The following is an 18,539-nucleotide window of genomic DNA, read 5'->3' as shown; positions in this document are numbered from 1 at the left end:
TTGTTTCCAGTAAAAATATTAGAAGAAATGTGTCTGTATGAAAATCTATCAAATACAGATACAATATCACGTCTTTTTCTCTTACGGGCACGACAGAGTCATGAGTTGCGAAGCTCGAATATCACGTTGTTGGAATATAGATGAAATTAAATATAGTAATATAAAAATCTAGTAATTTTGATTAGTTCTCATATACAAATAATAACCTAAAAATAAGTATGTTATAATTTTTAAGTTAGTTTAGAAAAATAACATAAATTCTGCAGAGCCTGTCACATTTTATGATTTGTAATCAGTGAGCGGCTGAACAAATAAACTATGAAAAAATAGCTCTAATTGTATTATCAGTTCAACAAGCATAGCGCGATGTGTTTTTATCAAATTAACTCGGACATAATACCCTCGAGTTTCGGTCAGGCAAATACGCCAAGTAGAAAATGTATTTGTGTTGGCGACTTCCTTTGTAAGATGAAGGAGTGTTTCTCGAATGATTAATTGTTAAAAAAAAAACATTAATCAGCACATAAGAATGGTAGTTGTTGTATCCGCGGTTCCGCCCGCGGTAAAAAATAGCGTGTCTCTCTCCAGTTCTCCAACTATCACCATATCATGTTCTGATGTGACGACAAACAAACAAACAAACAAACACACTTTCACGATAATAGAATAGGGATAATGGATACGAAAGTAGTTTTAAAATTAATTTAATGAAATTATAAATACGAATATCATACACATTTTAGTTTTTTTACGTGCATAAGTAGTTTAACTTAATTATATTTTCCCAAGAACCAATAAATAACGGTGAATTTGCAATAAATAAGGAAAAGTAGATGGGACCACTCCAAATCTTCTCGTGGATGTCGTACGAGGTGACTAAAGGACGCATAGCCTAGACAGCTGATTGGCCACAATAGAATTCCCAAGGAGGGTTAATGTTAGGCCAGCAGCCTGTTGTAAAATTATAGCCTATTCCTAAAAATTTTAATTTTACGCTAACCCCGGGCTTAACGGCGTCACAGCCCCGAACGCAACCGGAAACATGCGGAGATGGGATAGAGAGATTCTGAGATTCTGTAGCGTACATATATCAAAAATTGACCATAGCAAAATGCGTGACTATAAAAAATATAGTCGTAAAAATACTTTTCATATCTTCTTCATAGTCGTTTTCCTCATGGCTGAGGGTCGTGGTTATTACGTGGAATGAAACACACACAACACATTCTTGGCATTATTAATGGAGTGGTTTGCCATTGCCTACTCCATTTCACAGACAATAAGAATCAACCAGTGCAGTGTGCGGTTCCTCATGTGTTTTTCTTCACCAGAAGCAAGTGGTGGCCGATGAAAACTACTATACATGAGTCAGATTGGTATACAAACTCATGTGGCACGAGTAGGATTCGCACCTCTCGACCTACAGGCGGGCGTCTTAACCATTACACCACCACCGCTTCATATAAACCGTAAAAAAATATATTTACGACAAAATTTGTTAATACAACGTAAAATTCATCATCGTATTTAAATTGATTTGTTACCTATGTATGTAACACATGCTTTTTAAGTAATTTATAAAAAGAATAATTAAATGAACAAAATCTGGCATTCTCAATTCCCGCTCGATTCCAGAACGTTTTTCATCTCGATATTATTTTCAAAAACTCATCATTGTATTTGGAAAAGTGTTCACAATATGCTATTAAACCCCAGTTGTATATAAAAATTATTCAATTTTTCCCGTGAGTTCGTACGCGGCTACTAATAACCGATGACCGTTGGATAAAACACAAATTATTATAATTGTTTTAGTGTTAACGGTAGCGTGTCACGGAACGTAGGCGCGGTTGCATTCACGTCGGCCTAATCTATGGATGGATAGCCTTTAAATAAACTGATAAGTGCGTAGCACGACTACGTATAAAATAGTCCAGTCAGTAGTTTGTAGCTTTTTGATAAATTACTATATATAATATAAAATTTGTCGTGAAAAAGTGCCTATGAAATTCTTAATTTGTGAATAAATGGTTTGGATTTAATAGAGGGAACTTAAAAAGTTTTTTGTCGTGTCGTATGGCACACTAGCGACACCACAACATATCTATATTATTTTTCTATTTATTAATAAAAACTAAAAAACAATCTAAACAAGTCATGCTATAGTAAAAGTTAAAAGTTTGTTGATTATCATTTGCATTAAAAAGAAAGTGTTTTATTGGAAATTACGTGGTACTTACACAAGATCAGGCAAAATTACGGTGCGATGAACAAGCCTATAACTTATTGACAAGCGGTTGATAATTCAATTGTATTTTACCTTTAACGAAAATATTTTAGCTTAATCTCTCCAGGACTGGATTGTGTCTAAGCCGTAAGAAAAGACAAGGAAGCCGCTAAAGAGATAATTACTACATAGTATAAAACAAAGTCACTGTCCCTAATGCCCCTATACAATAAATCTTTAAAACTACGAAACTAATTTTGATGCGGGATTTTTAATAGATACGATTGATTCAAGAGGAAGGTTTAGGTGTGTAATTTATATGGTTTTACCCGAGCGAAGCCGGGAAGCCGCTAGTAAACAATAAAAAAAACATACGAACATAAAGACATGATAAACACCGGAAACGGAAGTCTCGTACAATGGCGGAAACACGGTGATGGATTAAAAAAAGATTTCCCCAGGCTCGGCTAACCTTCAGACACTGCGTTTTTTATTTTTAGAATTTTTAAACTTCAAGTCAAACAATATTGCTCCCCTCTCTCTCTAATCCCCGCGAGTTCCCGTTTGTATTCGGGGCTGTGACGCTACGAAGCTCCGGGTCAGCGTAAAAAGATATCCTAAAAATACGAATGTGATTTTACTTGTCTGACTTCATCCCTCTTTGGGAATATTGTTACTGCCAAAGCTATGTATCTCTTTGTTGCTTCGTAAAATAATTACTTTATTAAGAAAAGCCGGAAAATTTTCAATGCCGATTTTTTAATTTCAATCAATGGGTCCAATCTGCATGCAGTATCAAAACTTTTCAGTCACAGACACAGTTTTCGAGTACGCCCTTTATTTATGACGTAATTTAAATTCAAAATTGGCACCAACCTAAACCACAAAGTAAGAACAAAACTGGAACATTTTCCAAAACTTACCGTTCATGCGCCATAATAAATATTTCGTAACGTCTTACCACAAAATATGGATTGTTTAGATCAGAAATGATGACACAATAAAACTTTTTGAGTACTTAATTTACTACTTGAGTACTTTAAACTGATCTTTCATCGATTATCGAAAACAAAAATGTACTTAAAACTAACCCCGTTATTCATAAAAATGTTTGATCTCTCTCTGTCAGTTTCAACATTGTATTTTGCGATATTAACAAAACATACTTTAGCTTAATTAAAATATACTTTAACTTTTTAAGGTTTAGAGCCAACTTCCAAAGCGTAGGTGAAGAAAAAGCAGCGTAATAAAACTTCATCGCAGCTTTTTCATACATAACGTCAATTAAAGATTATATTCTACTAATTCCTTAATTTGCGACGTTAAGAAGTAAAATATAGACAACAATTAATTTAATTCAAGACAAGCTCAGGCGAAGCAGTCACGCAAGCCGCGGGGGACTACCACGGAATCTCGACGTTATCGCGAATCCTCACGGCTGTCCGACCTGTACGAATCTCGGGATGAATAATAAAGGGGAAATAAATAATTCATACTTTGCAATAATGTTTGGATGTCAGTTTTGTCGTTTTCACCTTTGGTTTATGGACAATTTATGAATCAGATGACAGGCTATTACGGAGCAAAGACATCTCCCGATCGATTACTCGGGTTGCCTGGGCGTTGATTTTGGCTTCCATCTTGTTATCCATGTTACTTACCGTGTTCTTTCTTTAGCGCCTAGATTTCAACTTAAGCATTAAACCCATCCTTTGTATGGTACAAAGGATGGGTTTCATTAGTTGTTTAATTACTTAATAAATAAAGTTTACATAAAAAAATTAAATCCAATGTACAAACACATAAATATTGCTACACTGCAGCAGCTTGTTGAGCGTTTTGGAATTGTCATTATCGATACCGGTGACATTTTTTTCTAGGATTCAGGCATTGATCACATAATTCTATTTCATTTATTGATAAATAATGGCACATTTAAGTTTTGTAGATTTCTCATTCAACTAGTAGAAACGCCATTACAGAAACTTCTAGAACAACATGAGAACAAGGGCTGCGCGGTGGCACGTAGTAAGCACGTTTGAGTACATGGCTTCCATAATTAATATTACACGTGTCGATTTATTCTAATTACTTGTCAAGATTAATTATGTTTTCGTATCGAAGCGGTGGTAGTGTAATGATTACGACGCCCGCCTATGGATCGAAAGGTCCCAGATTCGAATCCTACTCGTACCACATGAGTTTGTATACCAATCTTACTCTTACTACCACTTGCTTCCGGTGAAGAAAAACATCCTGAGGAAACTTGCACACTGGTTGATTCTTATGAACTTGTGTGTGAAATGGAGAAGGCAATGGCAAACCACTCCATTAATAATGCCAAGAAAGTTGTTGTGTGTGTTTCATTCCACGTAATAACCACGACCCTCAGCCATGAGGAAAACGACTATGAAGAAGATATGAAAAGTATTTTTACGACTATATTTTTTATAGTCACGCAATTTTTGATATATTGTAGGCTACAGAATCTCTCTATCCCATCTCCGCATGTTTCCGGTTGCGTTCGGGGCTGTGACGCCGTGAAGCCCGGGGTTAGCGTAAAATTAAAATTTTTTAGGATTCGGCTATAATTTTACAACAGGCTGCTGGCTTTTAAATAATGTTATTGTGTGTATTTCATTCCACGTAATAACCACGACCCTCAGCCAATTCCTTCCCAGGTCCTGGCTTGAGTAAATAAAAGTTAATAAATGTTATGTTGTAATGGGACGAGACATGGCCAAAAGTGTGCAATAAAAATTAATTTTATAAAACTTGGCAAACTTAATTTATAATTAGACAAAACATTAAACTTTGAAAACTACCTTGCGTAACTTTCACCTACCTACCGACAATTGCCGATTGCAATCAATAAATAGGCATCTAAGTGATTTTTACAACTACTTAATACAGTCATAAAAGTCACATCAGATGCCTTTAGACTTCAATGATATGTAACACCAATGTTAGCAATAATACACGTGATAACAAAGACATAAAACAAAGCTCACTTGACCACACTATAACAGGACTTGAAATGATTCAGATATCCTCGAATCCCAGACCAAGCCGACACGCGTCTCAGTACTTCCTGATTTATGCAAGCGTCGGCAACTCCAACGAAGAGTTCCGATGGTTCCCGAAGGAGCGGGATAGAGGTGCGAATGTGTCGAGATTTCAAGTTAGCAAACTAAACAAATTTGTAAATGTTTTTCCCTTTTGACGTTTCGTGAATTTATTGACGGAGCGAGGAAATTCTTCGAATTTCATACGAACCATAAGAGATTTGTTGCCGCGTTGGTCCAGCGCGCGGTGGATAGGAAAATTTGGATGATGTGGAGGATCTGTACCTCACAGTGGGACGAGAGAGTAAGTAACAATACTTTATTGCATCAAAAACAGGACACAATTGAAATAAAATAGACAACTAGAAAGATTAGAAAAATTAGAAAACTGAAATATTGCTAGTGTAATTTCTTCCAGACTACATTGAGGAAACGAGATATCAATATATTTAAATGATTGTGCTGTAACAAGAATAATATAAAAGACCCCCGGAGCGTCGCTCCCTTGAGAATTTCCAGGAATATATTCTACCCGTGTACCAAATTTCGTAACAATCGGTCTAGTAGATTTTGCGTGAAAAAGTGACAAAAAAATACATACACACTCACAAACATTCGCATTTATAATATTAACTAATTAACAGTAATAGGAGGAAGGAAATTAGGAAAAAAAACTTTTACTTCAAACCTACATTTCAAAAACACATTTTACTTCGTCAAGACAATAATCTGAACCCAAAAAGCGATACGAACGAACGATAAAATCACAGAGCGAATTAGAATTTCCTTTATCATTCAAGGAAGCCTACGCTATCAAGCCTTTTCATCGACAGTCGAGTTAAAGCACTACAAAGCTAAGCAAGACTCCATTTAATTTTGCAAAAATATTCAATTAAAACCGAGTCGCTTCAAATTGAAACGCAGATGACTTTGCAAACTCTTGGGACTAAAAATAAGGCAAAAACTTGAGACGGCGCGCGAGATATTATATATATATATATATATATATATATATATATATATATATATATATATATATGGGATAGAGATTAGTATAAAATGGAACGCAGCGGATGTAAGAAAGGGAGGCATGAGAGCGAGCGAGAAAGAAGAGTAATGACGATTTTGTTTTTTACGGCGAACGTTATGTGGTCTGAAAATAAAGCTTTAGAAAGATATCATTGTTTATTTTGCCAAACAATCCCACATAGAGTAGTTATTTTTCGGCAACCATGTATCTACCTGAACCAGTTTCACTATACTTTTTACATATAAACTTGATGAATGGGGAAAAGATCACAAAAAAATTATAACAAATTCACTTTCACGTTCAAAATTTAAGGTAACCTTTGACGGCGTCTTATTTTTCTATTTTCTTTTTACTCACTTCAAGTATAAAAATCTCTTTGTGTCTGATCTTAAGGGATTACGGGAGAGGGTTACAGTACAATGTAAGAACAAAGCAAGTTTAATTGTACTAGTGTTAGCTTCTGCTTCTCGGCAGCTTGCTGAGGAAAACAAATTAAAACAATTTAGATCTAAAGCGTCTTAAAGTGACGAACGTTTTACGAGTGTAAGAAATGAGAAAAACTTTTAAGTTAATCAAGGAACAAAAACTGAAAATACCTAGAAAATTTACTTTGAATAAATAAATTTTGTTAATTAAAAGTAAAGCAAAATGAAATGAAGATTTTAAAGTTTTGCGTTGCACAATTATATACTAACTAATAGGTATTAAACGCGTGTATTGTGACGGTACTTGGCGGAGAATCAATATGGCGGTAGAAGAAGATTCTACTTGCCGTAGCTTGCTGAATCAGTCGCCCAGTGACCACGGACCTTTGTAACAAGCTCCGAAACGTCTGGGAAATTGAAAAGGTATGTATGGTATATGAAAATAGAAATGTTAATAACTCCACCGTCATAAACCTTGTTCTTAAATTTTGAAAGAAATTAAATACTGTGTTAACTTTAGTCGATTTCTATAAAATTATAATGATGTAAAACAAGACTATTTGTTAAAACTAATGAGCAGTAAGGCGAGACTGGGCCGCATACGTAATGAACCGACATGCTTTGTTATTTGCATAATAACAGCGTATAATATATAATACATCAACATTTGTAGATATAGGAGGCACATAACTCGTAAAACGTCATTGGAAATTGTTTTCTGTATATATTTATCAGTTATAAATTTACAAGCGGCTTCGCCCGCGTGAATTTATCTTCGAAAGCGGAACAGACAAGATTTTCATACTAAATTTTACCCCCAATTATAGTCATTTCATTCAAATGAAATATTATAATTCATAAAATATTGCGAGTTAAATAAAATTAGTAAAATTGATTTTATACAAAATAGTAGTACAGCATATTCCAGTACAGTCCAAGGGAACCAAATTATTTTGCATGACAAATTCGCCGTCAGAATCCAGGAATTACACGGGTTGTACAAATCTCCGGCGACAAATCCAGACTAGTTCTGATCCGGTGCTTTGCATCAGCAAAACTAAGTGTTTCTCTGCGAAACTTGATTTAGGAGACATCTAGTTTTACAAGGACTAAGGATCTTACTGAATAAATTAGTTAATAGCAATTTTCTGAGGTATTACGGGTTGAATTTTTATACATTGTATACATTGGAGTCCCATGTACGTGCTCATGCCCTAATTAATTTTTCGTATGGAAGTAACCCCGAATGAGTTGATCCATAGCTGATTTTGTTCGCAATTTCCGGGGCGATAGGATACCAAATTCCACCCCTATTCTAATTTTAAGAACTTGTTATTGATATCAATTAATTCGTAAGATTTGAAATCTTATAATATCTTCCCGGACGATTTCTTCTTAATTATATTAATTAATTGATTAGTTTTAGACCTCAAATAATTGATAAAATTTTGTAAAATCTAACACAACAGGTCTTTATTGTACTGTATTATTCTGGGCTTTGAACTCAGGGAAAGAATTCTTGAAAACAAACATTGAGACGCCTTCCATCCCGCTAATATATTAAGCAGTAAAATCATAGACAGTATCCCGTTCGAGGCCAAGTGTACAGTTTAAGTATACGAGAGTTTAAATACACAAGTTTGCTCGTAACCTGCCGAGACAACTCAGGTGTTTCTGCAATAAAAACACGCGTAAAATGAAGCAATTCTAATATTTTCTCATTTCTCGTATTAATCTTCTAAACTCTCGGTTTTCATGAGTTTTCTTTTAACGAAAACAAAATTTAAAGTAAGTAATGTCTTGTACTATTACAACGTTTCCTTATTGGTTACCCGGGCCCAATCTAAAAGCTTAAAAGTATCATTACAGACATCATGGATAATGTAGAGATCATTGACATTTCCAGAAATTTAACATTAAACGACGACACCGGATAATATACTTCTAATGCCGATAACGCCAGAGTACATTAGCTCACACACGAGTAAGGTGTAGCTGGCAGGCTGGAATACCGGGAGCTGGCAAGTGCAGAGCGCTATGACTTCGCGTGCCAGTTACTTGTATGCATATTGGAGCGGCGGAAGATGTTATTTGTGGTCCAATGTTGAGAATGAAAGTGACCTGGTCGAAAACACTTAATTTCTTGCGGTAAATGGTACAATATTTGATTATAGACACTCAGTGGGTGATTCGAGACAAGTGAAGTCTGGTGGGGGACGATACTGCACTAGATGGATCTTTGCATGTGTGCGTGTATGCGAACACGATTCATTGTGTATGTAGAACAAGCCGCTAGCTACTGGCAAGTGTATTCCCGCCCTTAAAAATAAACAAACAAAAATAAAAAATGTATTTTTCAATCTGGAGTTGCGGGCAAAGTTTGAACCGGAAAAAAACGGAAGTTGGCAGCTCGTATGGGCAAAGTTTCGGAGAGACGCGCATGATAAACACTTGGGGCGCTGCATCCTAAATGAAATGCAGCGGCCAATATCAGCTCGCATTGCATAGCGTGATACTTCTTCAAAGGAAAGAGAAATCTAAAGAATCCATGCTAACATTACTTTTAGGAACTTAATCTTTGTGTTTACAGGGGCATGTCAAATTGTTATTTGTATTTGATGTGGAATTAACAGCAGATTATGCTTGTATTCTGAGAGCTACTGATGGAATCCAATTGGTAAATTTTTGGTTCCATCGCTTTGGATGCATGCGGTACACGTGGCCCCCAATTAGTCTATATATATTTCGAATAGTGCTAGGCATAACCCCACAGTCATCACTCATTGCTAACAACAGGAACTTGCCGAAACTCATAAAATGTTGGCCATAAATACGAAAAACACCGGTAATTCGGAAAAGTTTCGATCTTAAAGCAATAATTGTCTGCACTTCGTAAATTACGGTGTAGTTGTGATAATAAAAATATTATAACATTTACAAGATTATTGTTGAAACTCTCTTTTACGAACAGACAATAAAATAGGAGGTAATTTTCCCGAGTTTGAATGATATTGGAGAAACCAACAGCGTCCCAAGACTCTAGTTTCTTTACATATTTAAAGAAAAATATGATACCTTCATTACGATCCATTAAGAAATAGACAAATTGTTGAATTTCTATGTTGCAATATTAATATAACTAGTGGATCTGTTTCAATTCTAGGATATAAAGTGCCGGAAATTGATCACTCGCTGCACTCGTCTTATATTGATCAAATTTCTAAGTTTGAAAAGGTCTCCTCTTCTCCTCGTTAAAAAATATAACCGGAAAAAATCCAAATCAAACCCGACAGTCAAAAACAACTTCCGTCCAAAAACCGTAAACAATCCGACGGACAAAATAACTTCCCAAACATTAATTCAGCTCTTCAAAATTTACAACCGTCCTTAGCAATTCGGTTTTATTAAAATACGTAGCTTTATATATGCGCCAGCGAATTGTCCGGAGTAAAAATTTAATTTGCCGAGATTTTTTTTTACGATTCCGCGTAAAATTCTAGTATTTACATAATTTAAATGGACCTTTACGTTTTATTGTCGTCGTATCTTTAAACGCCTGATAGTTGAATTTAAATCTAAAGATTACATTTACAGGGGCCGGAGTAATTGGAAAGATTTCCTTATCTGCTTTTACGACAATTTCGCCAACAATGTTATTATTCTTTTCTTGTTAAATCTAACACTCCTACTTAAAAATGTATATATCACTCTGTAATTTAATATTTTTTCTATTCCGATTTCTAGTTCAGATATTATTAGCAACGAGAAAACTGTAAGCGGCAACTATAGAAAAAAATATCAAAAATATTTTTATTAAACTGAAGTGGTACATCCATTTCGTCATGAAAGATGATTTATTTATTTATTGTCATCTAAATACTGAATGGTACTTTTAATATGATGCTGTTATTTGACGATGATGAAAAATAGAAAAAAGCGTTCCGTAGGACTTCTATCAAAATCAAATGAATTGTACTTCTGTTTCGACGAATAAGATTTGTAATTGTGAGGCCATGGGAATCGAGTGTGTCATGCTCACTCAAATGGTCAATCTGATGGTGGCGTCGTGGGCCGGGTCGTGAGGTTCCCTCTATTATGGTTGAGCTACGCGATGGCTGTCCCATGCGTCAACTCGTGAACGGGTGCTGCCAGAGGGAACTGGTCATCTCGTTTCTCATATATTTTCATGTGAGTTAATTGTATTTCACATCTATCTATATATTATAATCAGCACTCGGATCACAATCATAACCTGTTTTGATATACCTTTTAACTATGTACATTATGTACTTTTATATATTATTAGAAAAAAAAACATTGTAAGAAACAATAATGGTAAGCCGATCTGGCATGATAGGGACCAACACTGAGTGAGTGTTGAATGAATTTCTTTCGGCATTTTTTCTCAGCAGTGGTCGTTCCGAAATGCCAGTAGTTTGTAGCTTGTGAGAAATAACTATAAATATAAAAATTGACGAGAAAAAGTGCCTGTGAAGGTCTAATTTCTGAATACATGATTTGAATTTGAATTCAAACGTTTATTCAGAACCAATTCCCCAACTCTTAGACTAAATAAAATTTAAATCATTCCTATCAAGTTAGAGGTTAGGCTCCTATAGATAAACGTATGAAAATCATACACCAATTATACTTTTTTCGTCATAATAATAAATAACAAATTATGAAAACATTAGAGAACAAACCACTTAAGCAATTAGCCACAATTGTTTGCTCCATGGGTACTACTCTGATGAAAAATGTCTCCGAGCCGCCTCAGTTCTTTATAGCACCGTAGTAAAATAAATAAAATACAGAAAATGTTGTCTTTGTTTATAGATTCGAAACCGGAGTGAGATTTCAATTAAATTTATTGACAAAAAGATTATGTATAATTGATTTTTTAAGCTTCGCCTAATCATCATGAAACAGAACACACTATCTAAAGAAAACAATCGTAATTGTCCAATTGTACAATCTTTTGCTTTAATAGATCCCTATATGGGATGAGTTTTCCGTTGTACGTACATACATGTGTCTTTTTAGTATTACTTCTAATTTATGTACTATTGTACTTATTTTTAGTAAACATATTCTGAGCGAAACGAAAATACAAAGGCATCTTTATAAAGCGTTCCCTTCCTACATCTTCTTCATAAAAAACTTCCCCCTTTAAGAATTCATACATAGATCTCTTTTATTAGTTATAGCAAGGTTTTTTATTTTCTTTATATTTTCTTTTTTGTGTGCCTATTAACAACTAAATGTTGGCGAGTATACGACCACGACCGGCGTATCCAACGCCGGTCTCAATAATTGTTCGACTGTTTTGACTCCCGTCCTCAGGTCTGATGTTTCTGAGCCAAGACATCTTGTGTCCTCCCACTCTTCGCTTTCCGGCTTTCTCATCATTATAATTTAAACTGTATTTATTGTATTGTGGTATTCTAAATTGTATACAGCATACATCTCATCTATCTGTCCCTTCTATTGGGCGTCGTAGTCCTGCGGTCCACTTATTATTGTAAGTTACGCCTTCCGCGCCGGCTTGCGGTTATCGTCAATGAGATTAATGTCAGGATCCGCGTTGCATTGCCCGAAGATTACTTTAAACTTGTGGTAATTTCGTAAAATATTCTTTAAGTTGTGCAATATTACTGTAATTTGGGAGTTTAAAGTCGGCTCAGATATTTATCTAGATAACGCGTTAATTATTTTTGTCTATATTCTGGTAAATGCGCTGTAGAATAATTTCTATCATAGGTCTTGACGAGTACAGAAAATAGTAATTAAGAACATTATTTTAATATATTTTCAAGGACAGGGATAAGGATATCAGAATATAAACATAGCATTAATGAGACAGCCTATTGATCGTAGTTATAACAATATAACAGTAATTAACTGTTCAACTATTGGTGAATTTGAACAGAATAATCACTTCGAAATTCACAGGTCTAAAAAATTATTTTCAACACTTTATAACACTTTGAAATTTAGATCAACGATTTATGTCAAAAATTAGTGACCCTCATTAGGTCACCAGGGTTCTTTAAATAACAAATAAATCTACACAATCCAAAGCAAGAAAGCCTCTTACTAACTATAAAACAGTAGTTACAGACACTGAAGAGGAATTTATGTGTCTTCATACACAAACATAAACAAGGTTCCCATTGCAACAATTTTAATGGTACATTAAAACTACAGTGTTGACGTGATGGAAAGACGGACGGCGGAACTTCGGACATACGTGAGCCACTGGGATAATTGTAAATTGTTTTGTTAGTATTAATCTTGTTACTTGCAGTCTTATTGTCTCGACTTAGCTGCTTTAACATTTAAAAAGCAATTGATTTTTGATACAAAATATCGAAGGTCAGGGAGCGAAATAAAAACCAAGTGCCAGCCAGGTGCTACTCCACCCGGGCAGATTGTAAAAGTCAATCAAGGGAAATGGCTATAGGCTGAAGATTATTCTCATAGGCGATGGGCTATCAATCTGCCACGATTTAATCTCAATTCCACCATATTGGTGGAATCAGGCAACCAATCGTGGCCTTCGAGTTTCACAACACGAAGGCCAGGCTTGGTTTTGTCAACCCCGTATACCCAAAATTATTATAATAGGTGATCTATAATAGTTGTGGGTTTATGCAGTGTGTTTGTAATAGCGAGAGGCAAATATTACACTTCTTCCATTGAAATAGTGTTGTGGTTTCGAAAGATTTGAGCAAGTCGTATTTTAGCCCTACTACCCTTATTGTCAGAAACGCATTCGATGAGTACTAGTAGCATCACAAAATATTGTATTGCGACTTTCAACGACTTATAATCCAACGAAATGGAATTATAAAATATGTTATTAAGCAACATGGACGATAGTTTTTACTCTATTCATATACAGTACGGGCAAATTATATATATATATATATATATATATATATATATATATATATATTATACTAGCACTTACATTTCCATTGCTGCTGACTAATCTGAAACCAAAAAATGATAACATTAATAAATGAACCACGCGTCAACTCGTGAACGGGTGCTGCCAGAGGGAACTAATCCGCCCCGTTCTGATATGTTTTATTTTGTTAATCGTGTTTTATATTTATATTTTTTTATCAGCACTTTATCACACTCATAACATGTTTTTTGTTATACCATTGGAAATGAACAATATTAGATAAGCCCTTCAGGAATGATAGGCTAGCTAGCTTTGTTAATTTCGGCATTTCTTCTCAACAGTGGTCGTTCCAAAACTTTTGTAACTTTTGAGAAGTTACTATATCATTAAAAGTATGCTAAGGTCTAACTTCTGAATAAATATTTTGACTTCAACTATTGACTAAATGATAACGAATATTACAGATAAACCCTAAATTTATGCTAATCAGAAATGTTCATAAAATCATGTCTATACAACATTTTTAATCATTCGTCAAGTCTTTCAAACAAAATGTCTCAGATATAAAATTGTAGCAAAATCCTTGGAGAAGGCCAAGATATTTTCCATAACAAGTTGAATAACCTAATCTACGGGAACGTCGGAGAATTATACAAATGGAATACAATTTGTGGCGCCAAGCTTTCAATCTGTTGCGATTTATTTGCATGTAAATTGGACAAGTCTATTATATTGTAAACGCCGGGACCCCTTGAAGATTCGTTAATCGGAGCGTATTGTTTTTACAACGTCTATGTTTAGTAATACTAGTACATATTTCGAAGGTTAATTATGAATATTAAAAATTATAGCAAACTCATAAACCAATACTAGTTCTAAATCAGATGAAGAAGAGGTTGCTTTTATTGTATCGGTACAGTTTTATCATGTAAATAGGTCCCACATGAAACCAACAATCTGGTAGAAAATGAATAACTATTATACAATTATTGGCTCATAAATGGGTCTAGCATCTTTCTTGTTTCTTCCCAAAAAGTAGTAAAAATTAATAAACCCATCTAATATCAAGATTGCGACCAATTTTTGGGGAAGAAATTGGAAAAATATTGGTGGAAACCCCATCTCTGGTTCATCTTTCTTCCATTCTGGTGTAATCACACAGAAAAACAAAAAGCATAGCCTATATTTATAGCCCATTCATCTCATATACACATTTTGTCTAAAATTTATGTAAATTCGTGTAGCGAAATAATTTCACTCAACATTCTTTAGTGTATGTCATACTGAGCTGCTGAACAAAAATAGTATTCCAATAGAGGGTTAAGTCAAAATAGAATCTTAAAAATTTTAAAGTTTAACTACGGTCGCAAAATTACAAACGAATTAAAGAAATTTAAAGGTTTTTACTCGGACCGCGGGCTTCGTGTCTTCATGGCCTATAATGAAAATGCTGACAAGTCGCAACACGCGAGGAAGAGAGAGAGGGAGAGTAGTAAAATGTCACCTATCAATAAATAGTCGTGATTCAAGTTCCAACAAGTCATAAACACAATAGAAGACCAAACAATCTTATCTCGAGAACTCGCGTTCCTCAAACTAATGTACGCAATACTTTAACTGCGATCCTTCAAAACTCGAAGTTCCCTAGACCTGGTCTGAAGTGTCATTAGTTAAAATTACTTCAACTCCAGATATCGCTCCCTGGGTCGTAGTTGACAAACTTCACGGTATTACTGTTTATAGTACGCCGTAATTTATAAGCGAATAACGATATTTTATGTATGTCCCTATGTCTGTTCGGATGGGATCTTGCAATTCAACTTTTAAAGCAGATTTTCAACCGTTAGCTGAAATCTTGTGCATACGTTTAGTTTGGTTGACAACTCCATTATAAACCATCAAATTTTGTCATTAAACGATTCAAGTTTTTTTTATCGAGTTTTATCAATTAACACATACATGTGCCGGTAATGATTAACTTGTAAACAAAAATCGACGATAAAACACTGAATATTGCTATTAAACCATTCAAATGTTTTATTGAGGTATTTTTTTATCATTGAATCATTTCAAAAAATAATTCAAACAGCTAATTTTTGTTTAACGCTTGGTCTTATGACTTGAATAGACTTCTACAAGCGTAATTTCTAAACACGACTCCTGCGACCCACATCGGGCGCGACAATATTTTAATTATTCGCGAGTGTCATGGCCGAAGTTTCGGCGGTAATTACAGCGGACATGCATTGCGGCTGCATTATCTAATTTTAATCTCTTGTGCATCGTTTATTATACCCTAATTAGGACCGTGACTTCATCCTCATCAAAAACAGGCTCGGTTTGAGGCCAGATACTGGATTTCCATTTTGGGATTTTTTTTTTTATTTAAAAATTTATATATTTTTAATAATGACGTAAATTCGTCCTCTTAATTTTTAATATATGTATAAGGCGTACATTTGTTAATTGACGTCCTTGGAGAAAAGGCTGCGGTGAAGTTTGTTGCGCCGCTTCTTCTTCACCTGCGCTTTGGAAGCCGGCAGTAGACTTAGTTTAAGTAATTTTTTGACGTCGATAAGTAATATATATATCCTAAATTATTGAATAAAGAATTTTGAATGTTGAATGAAATACACACTATCGCCAAACTCCGGACGCGAATGAATGAACATTGCGTTTACATTCAAGCCTTTTGACTTGAATGTAAACGCGTGTGATTCGTCTCGATATGGAGTTCAGGAGGTTTATCATCGTCTCTTAATGCGATTCAGTTACTTACTAAACTGTTATGCATCGCAAATCCGAATTTCTAATACAATTCATTTCAAATTCCCAAATAGAAATGCGCTTCATTTGAATCGTTCCCAAAAAGTTGATGGTAGGCCTGCAGTTCTTACCTGTGAATTGTATCTAAAAAGTATTTCTTTAATTTCAATTGTAAAAATTTGATAGAATTTACGCTGAATGACTGAGGAAGACCAACAAAACGATCACATGAGAGAGAGAATGAGACACCAGGTCAAAAGTCATGTGTCTCGCAAATTTTCTCTTAAAAACTTTTTAAATTATGGTCTGGCAAATTGATAATTATTATTCAAAACAAAGGCAATGGAACTAACTGTACTGAAAACGGTGACGATAAAATAATGCAAATAGTTCATCGAAACTAGAATCGCCAAAGTTATTTAGACCACACATAGGGTTGTAAAAACTAAAAGGGCTATAAGTCCGGAACTTTACGACAGGGACACAATTTAAATTGTATATCAGTGTATCATAGCGGAAAGTTGGACGAGAAGGGGGAAAACTTATACATACAGAGCCCAAGTTACGAATGGAGCTTTTAAAATTAATGTTCCATTTGAACAGTACTTTTTCAGAATCGATAATACAGATTTTCCTTCAAAACATCAGAGAACACAGACACTAACAGACAACGAATTTTTCATTCGTAGTTAACAATTTATGAAATCTATAGACCACAGAGATTTTCTGAATAAAATCTCTTCTTCTTTCGTGTCGATGGTAAATTTACAAAAAATAATAATAAAATCGTTGTTTTTCTACATATAGAAATCTTGCCGCTTGCTTGTCAGTTTTTCTTGCTCAAGAGACATGATACATTTTTGATACACAAATACGCTTATATATCTATAGCTTATGAAAGATAATTTCGTTGCATATTCTTGCGTTGCACAAGCGGGTTATTGTCCCGTAATATCAGTAGTACCATTGTTACTGAACAAACCGTTACTGGTATGAATGCGCTGGGGTAGACTGCTCAGCCTCCATAGCCTTAACAGCTTGGACTCTTATGTTTTACCTTCTCCGCAATAAGGGCAAGGGATATAAGGAATAAAAACTTTATACACGGATCAAATTGCATTCCGTTGGAATTGCGTGAAAATCAGAGTATGTCGTGTTCCATAAATATGGAATATTTTCCTGTAGAGATACTTTACGCTGAGATAGATGTCTTATATTTTGGAGATTTTTTTTTTGCGTATCGAAAAATCTTTTGTGCACATTGACACTTGTATTTAAAATTGTATTTTATGCAGTTTCACCTGTCACGTCTGTAATTAAAACTTGCAAGATCACTTACTTTCGCTTGTTTACAGAGTTTAGATTTTTTGAAGTCGCTTCCATTCCCATGACACGTATTATGCAATAAGTTCGATGATGGTGGGGCTTCCAGGATAGGCTCCTCTGTACGAGTACAAGTTTTTGAATGCAACAAGACATCCTGATGAAAATACAGAAAGTCATCTTTGAAAAAAAAAACCTAATTAAAAAAAATATTTCTAAAAAGAAATTATAAGAATTGAATTCTACAAACACAACTGCAGCACTTTCTACAAAACAGTTATTACTAGCGCCCCATGCCGGCTTCGCTCGGGTAAAAACATAATGAATCATACACCTAAATCTTCCTCAGGAATCACGCCATCTATTAGTGAAAACCGCATGAAAATCCGTGCAGTATTTAGTAATTTATCGCGAATAGACAGGCATACTCGGCAGAGGATGTTAGGATAAATGGAATCGTACTGTAATTAATTTTGTACTCAAATAGACGTAACTTGGAAATTATTGAACCCAAAAAACAGTAATTCTAATCGCTCATTACAAGGAACAAAACATCGCCTAATCATCTCTGAAGAAAGCATAATATCCTGTCCGACACAATAGAGACTTGATAACGGCGGTCATTTGCGGACATTCTTTGTCTGTCTGTGAGAGCTCATCTCGGGAACTCATTTTCTTATGAATGCTCGTAATAAGGACCTCAATGTGACTATCAGTGTTTAACCGAAGGTCTATTTTTGACCGAACAAAACAGACGGTGATTAATTGTCTATAGACATATATGCCGATA

The 18,539-nt window shown here is 34.8% G+C and overlaps 1 protein-coding gene across 7 annotated transcripts in view; it reads right to left on the bottom strand.

The window, feature by feature from the left end:
- The window catches only part of LOC128674221 (uncharacterized protein), a 334,397-nt gene that overhangs the window by 273,049 nt on the left and 42,809 nt on the right, over window positions 1-18,539 (bottom strand). For 6 of the 7 annotated variants that reach the window (XM_053752663.2, XM_053752668.2, XM_053752666.2 and 3 more), the window contains exon 2: window positions 13,721-13,742. The exons of the other annotated variant lie outside the window; for it this stretch is intronic. The gene's annotated coding sequence lies outside the window, so the exon portion shown is untranslated. The remainder of the gene's footprint in view (window positions 1-13,720; window positions 13,743-18,539) is intronic. 7 annotated transcript variants of the gene reach the window in all.

The sequence above is a fragment of the Plodia interpunctella genome, chromosome 12 (assembly GCF_027563975.2).
Source record: "Plodia interpunctella isolate USDA-ARS_2022_Savannah chromosome 12, ilPloInte3.2, whole genome shotgun sequence".
NCBI classification, from domain to species: domain Eukaryota; kingdom Metazoa; phylum Arthropoda; class Insecta; order Lepidoptera; family Pyralidae; genus Plodia; species Plodia interpunctella.
The sequence above is the reverse complement of the archived record's forward strand: the minus strand, read 5'-3'. Positions and strand labels throughout refer to the sequence as shown.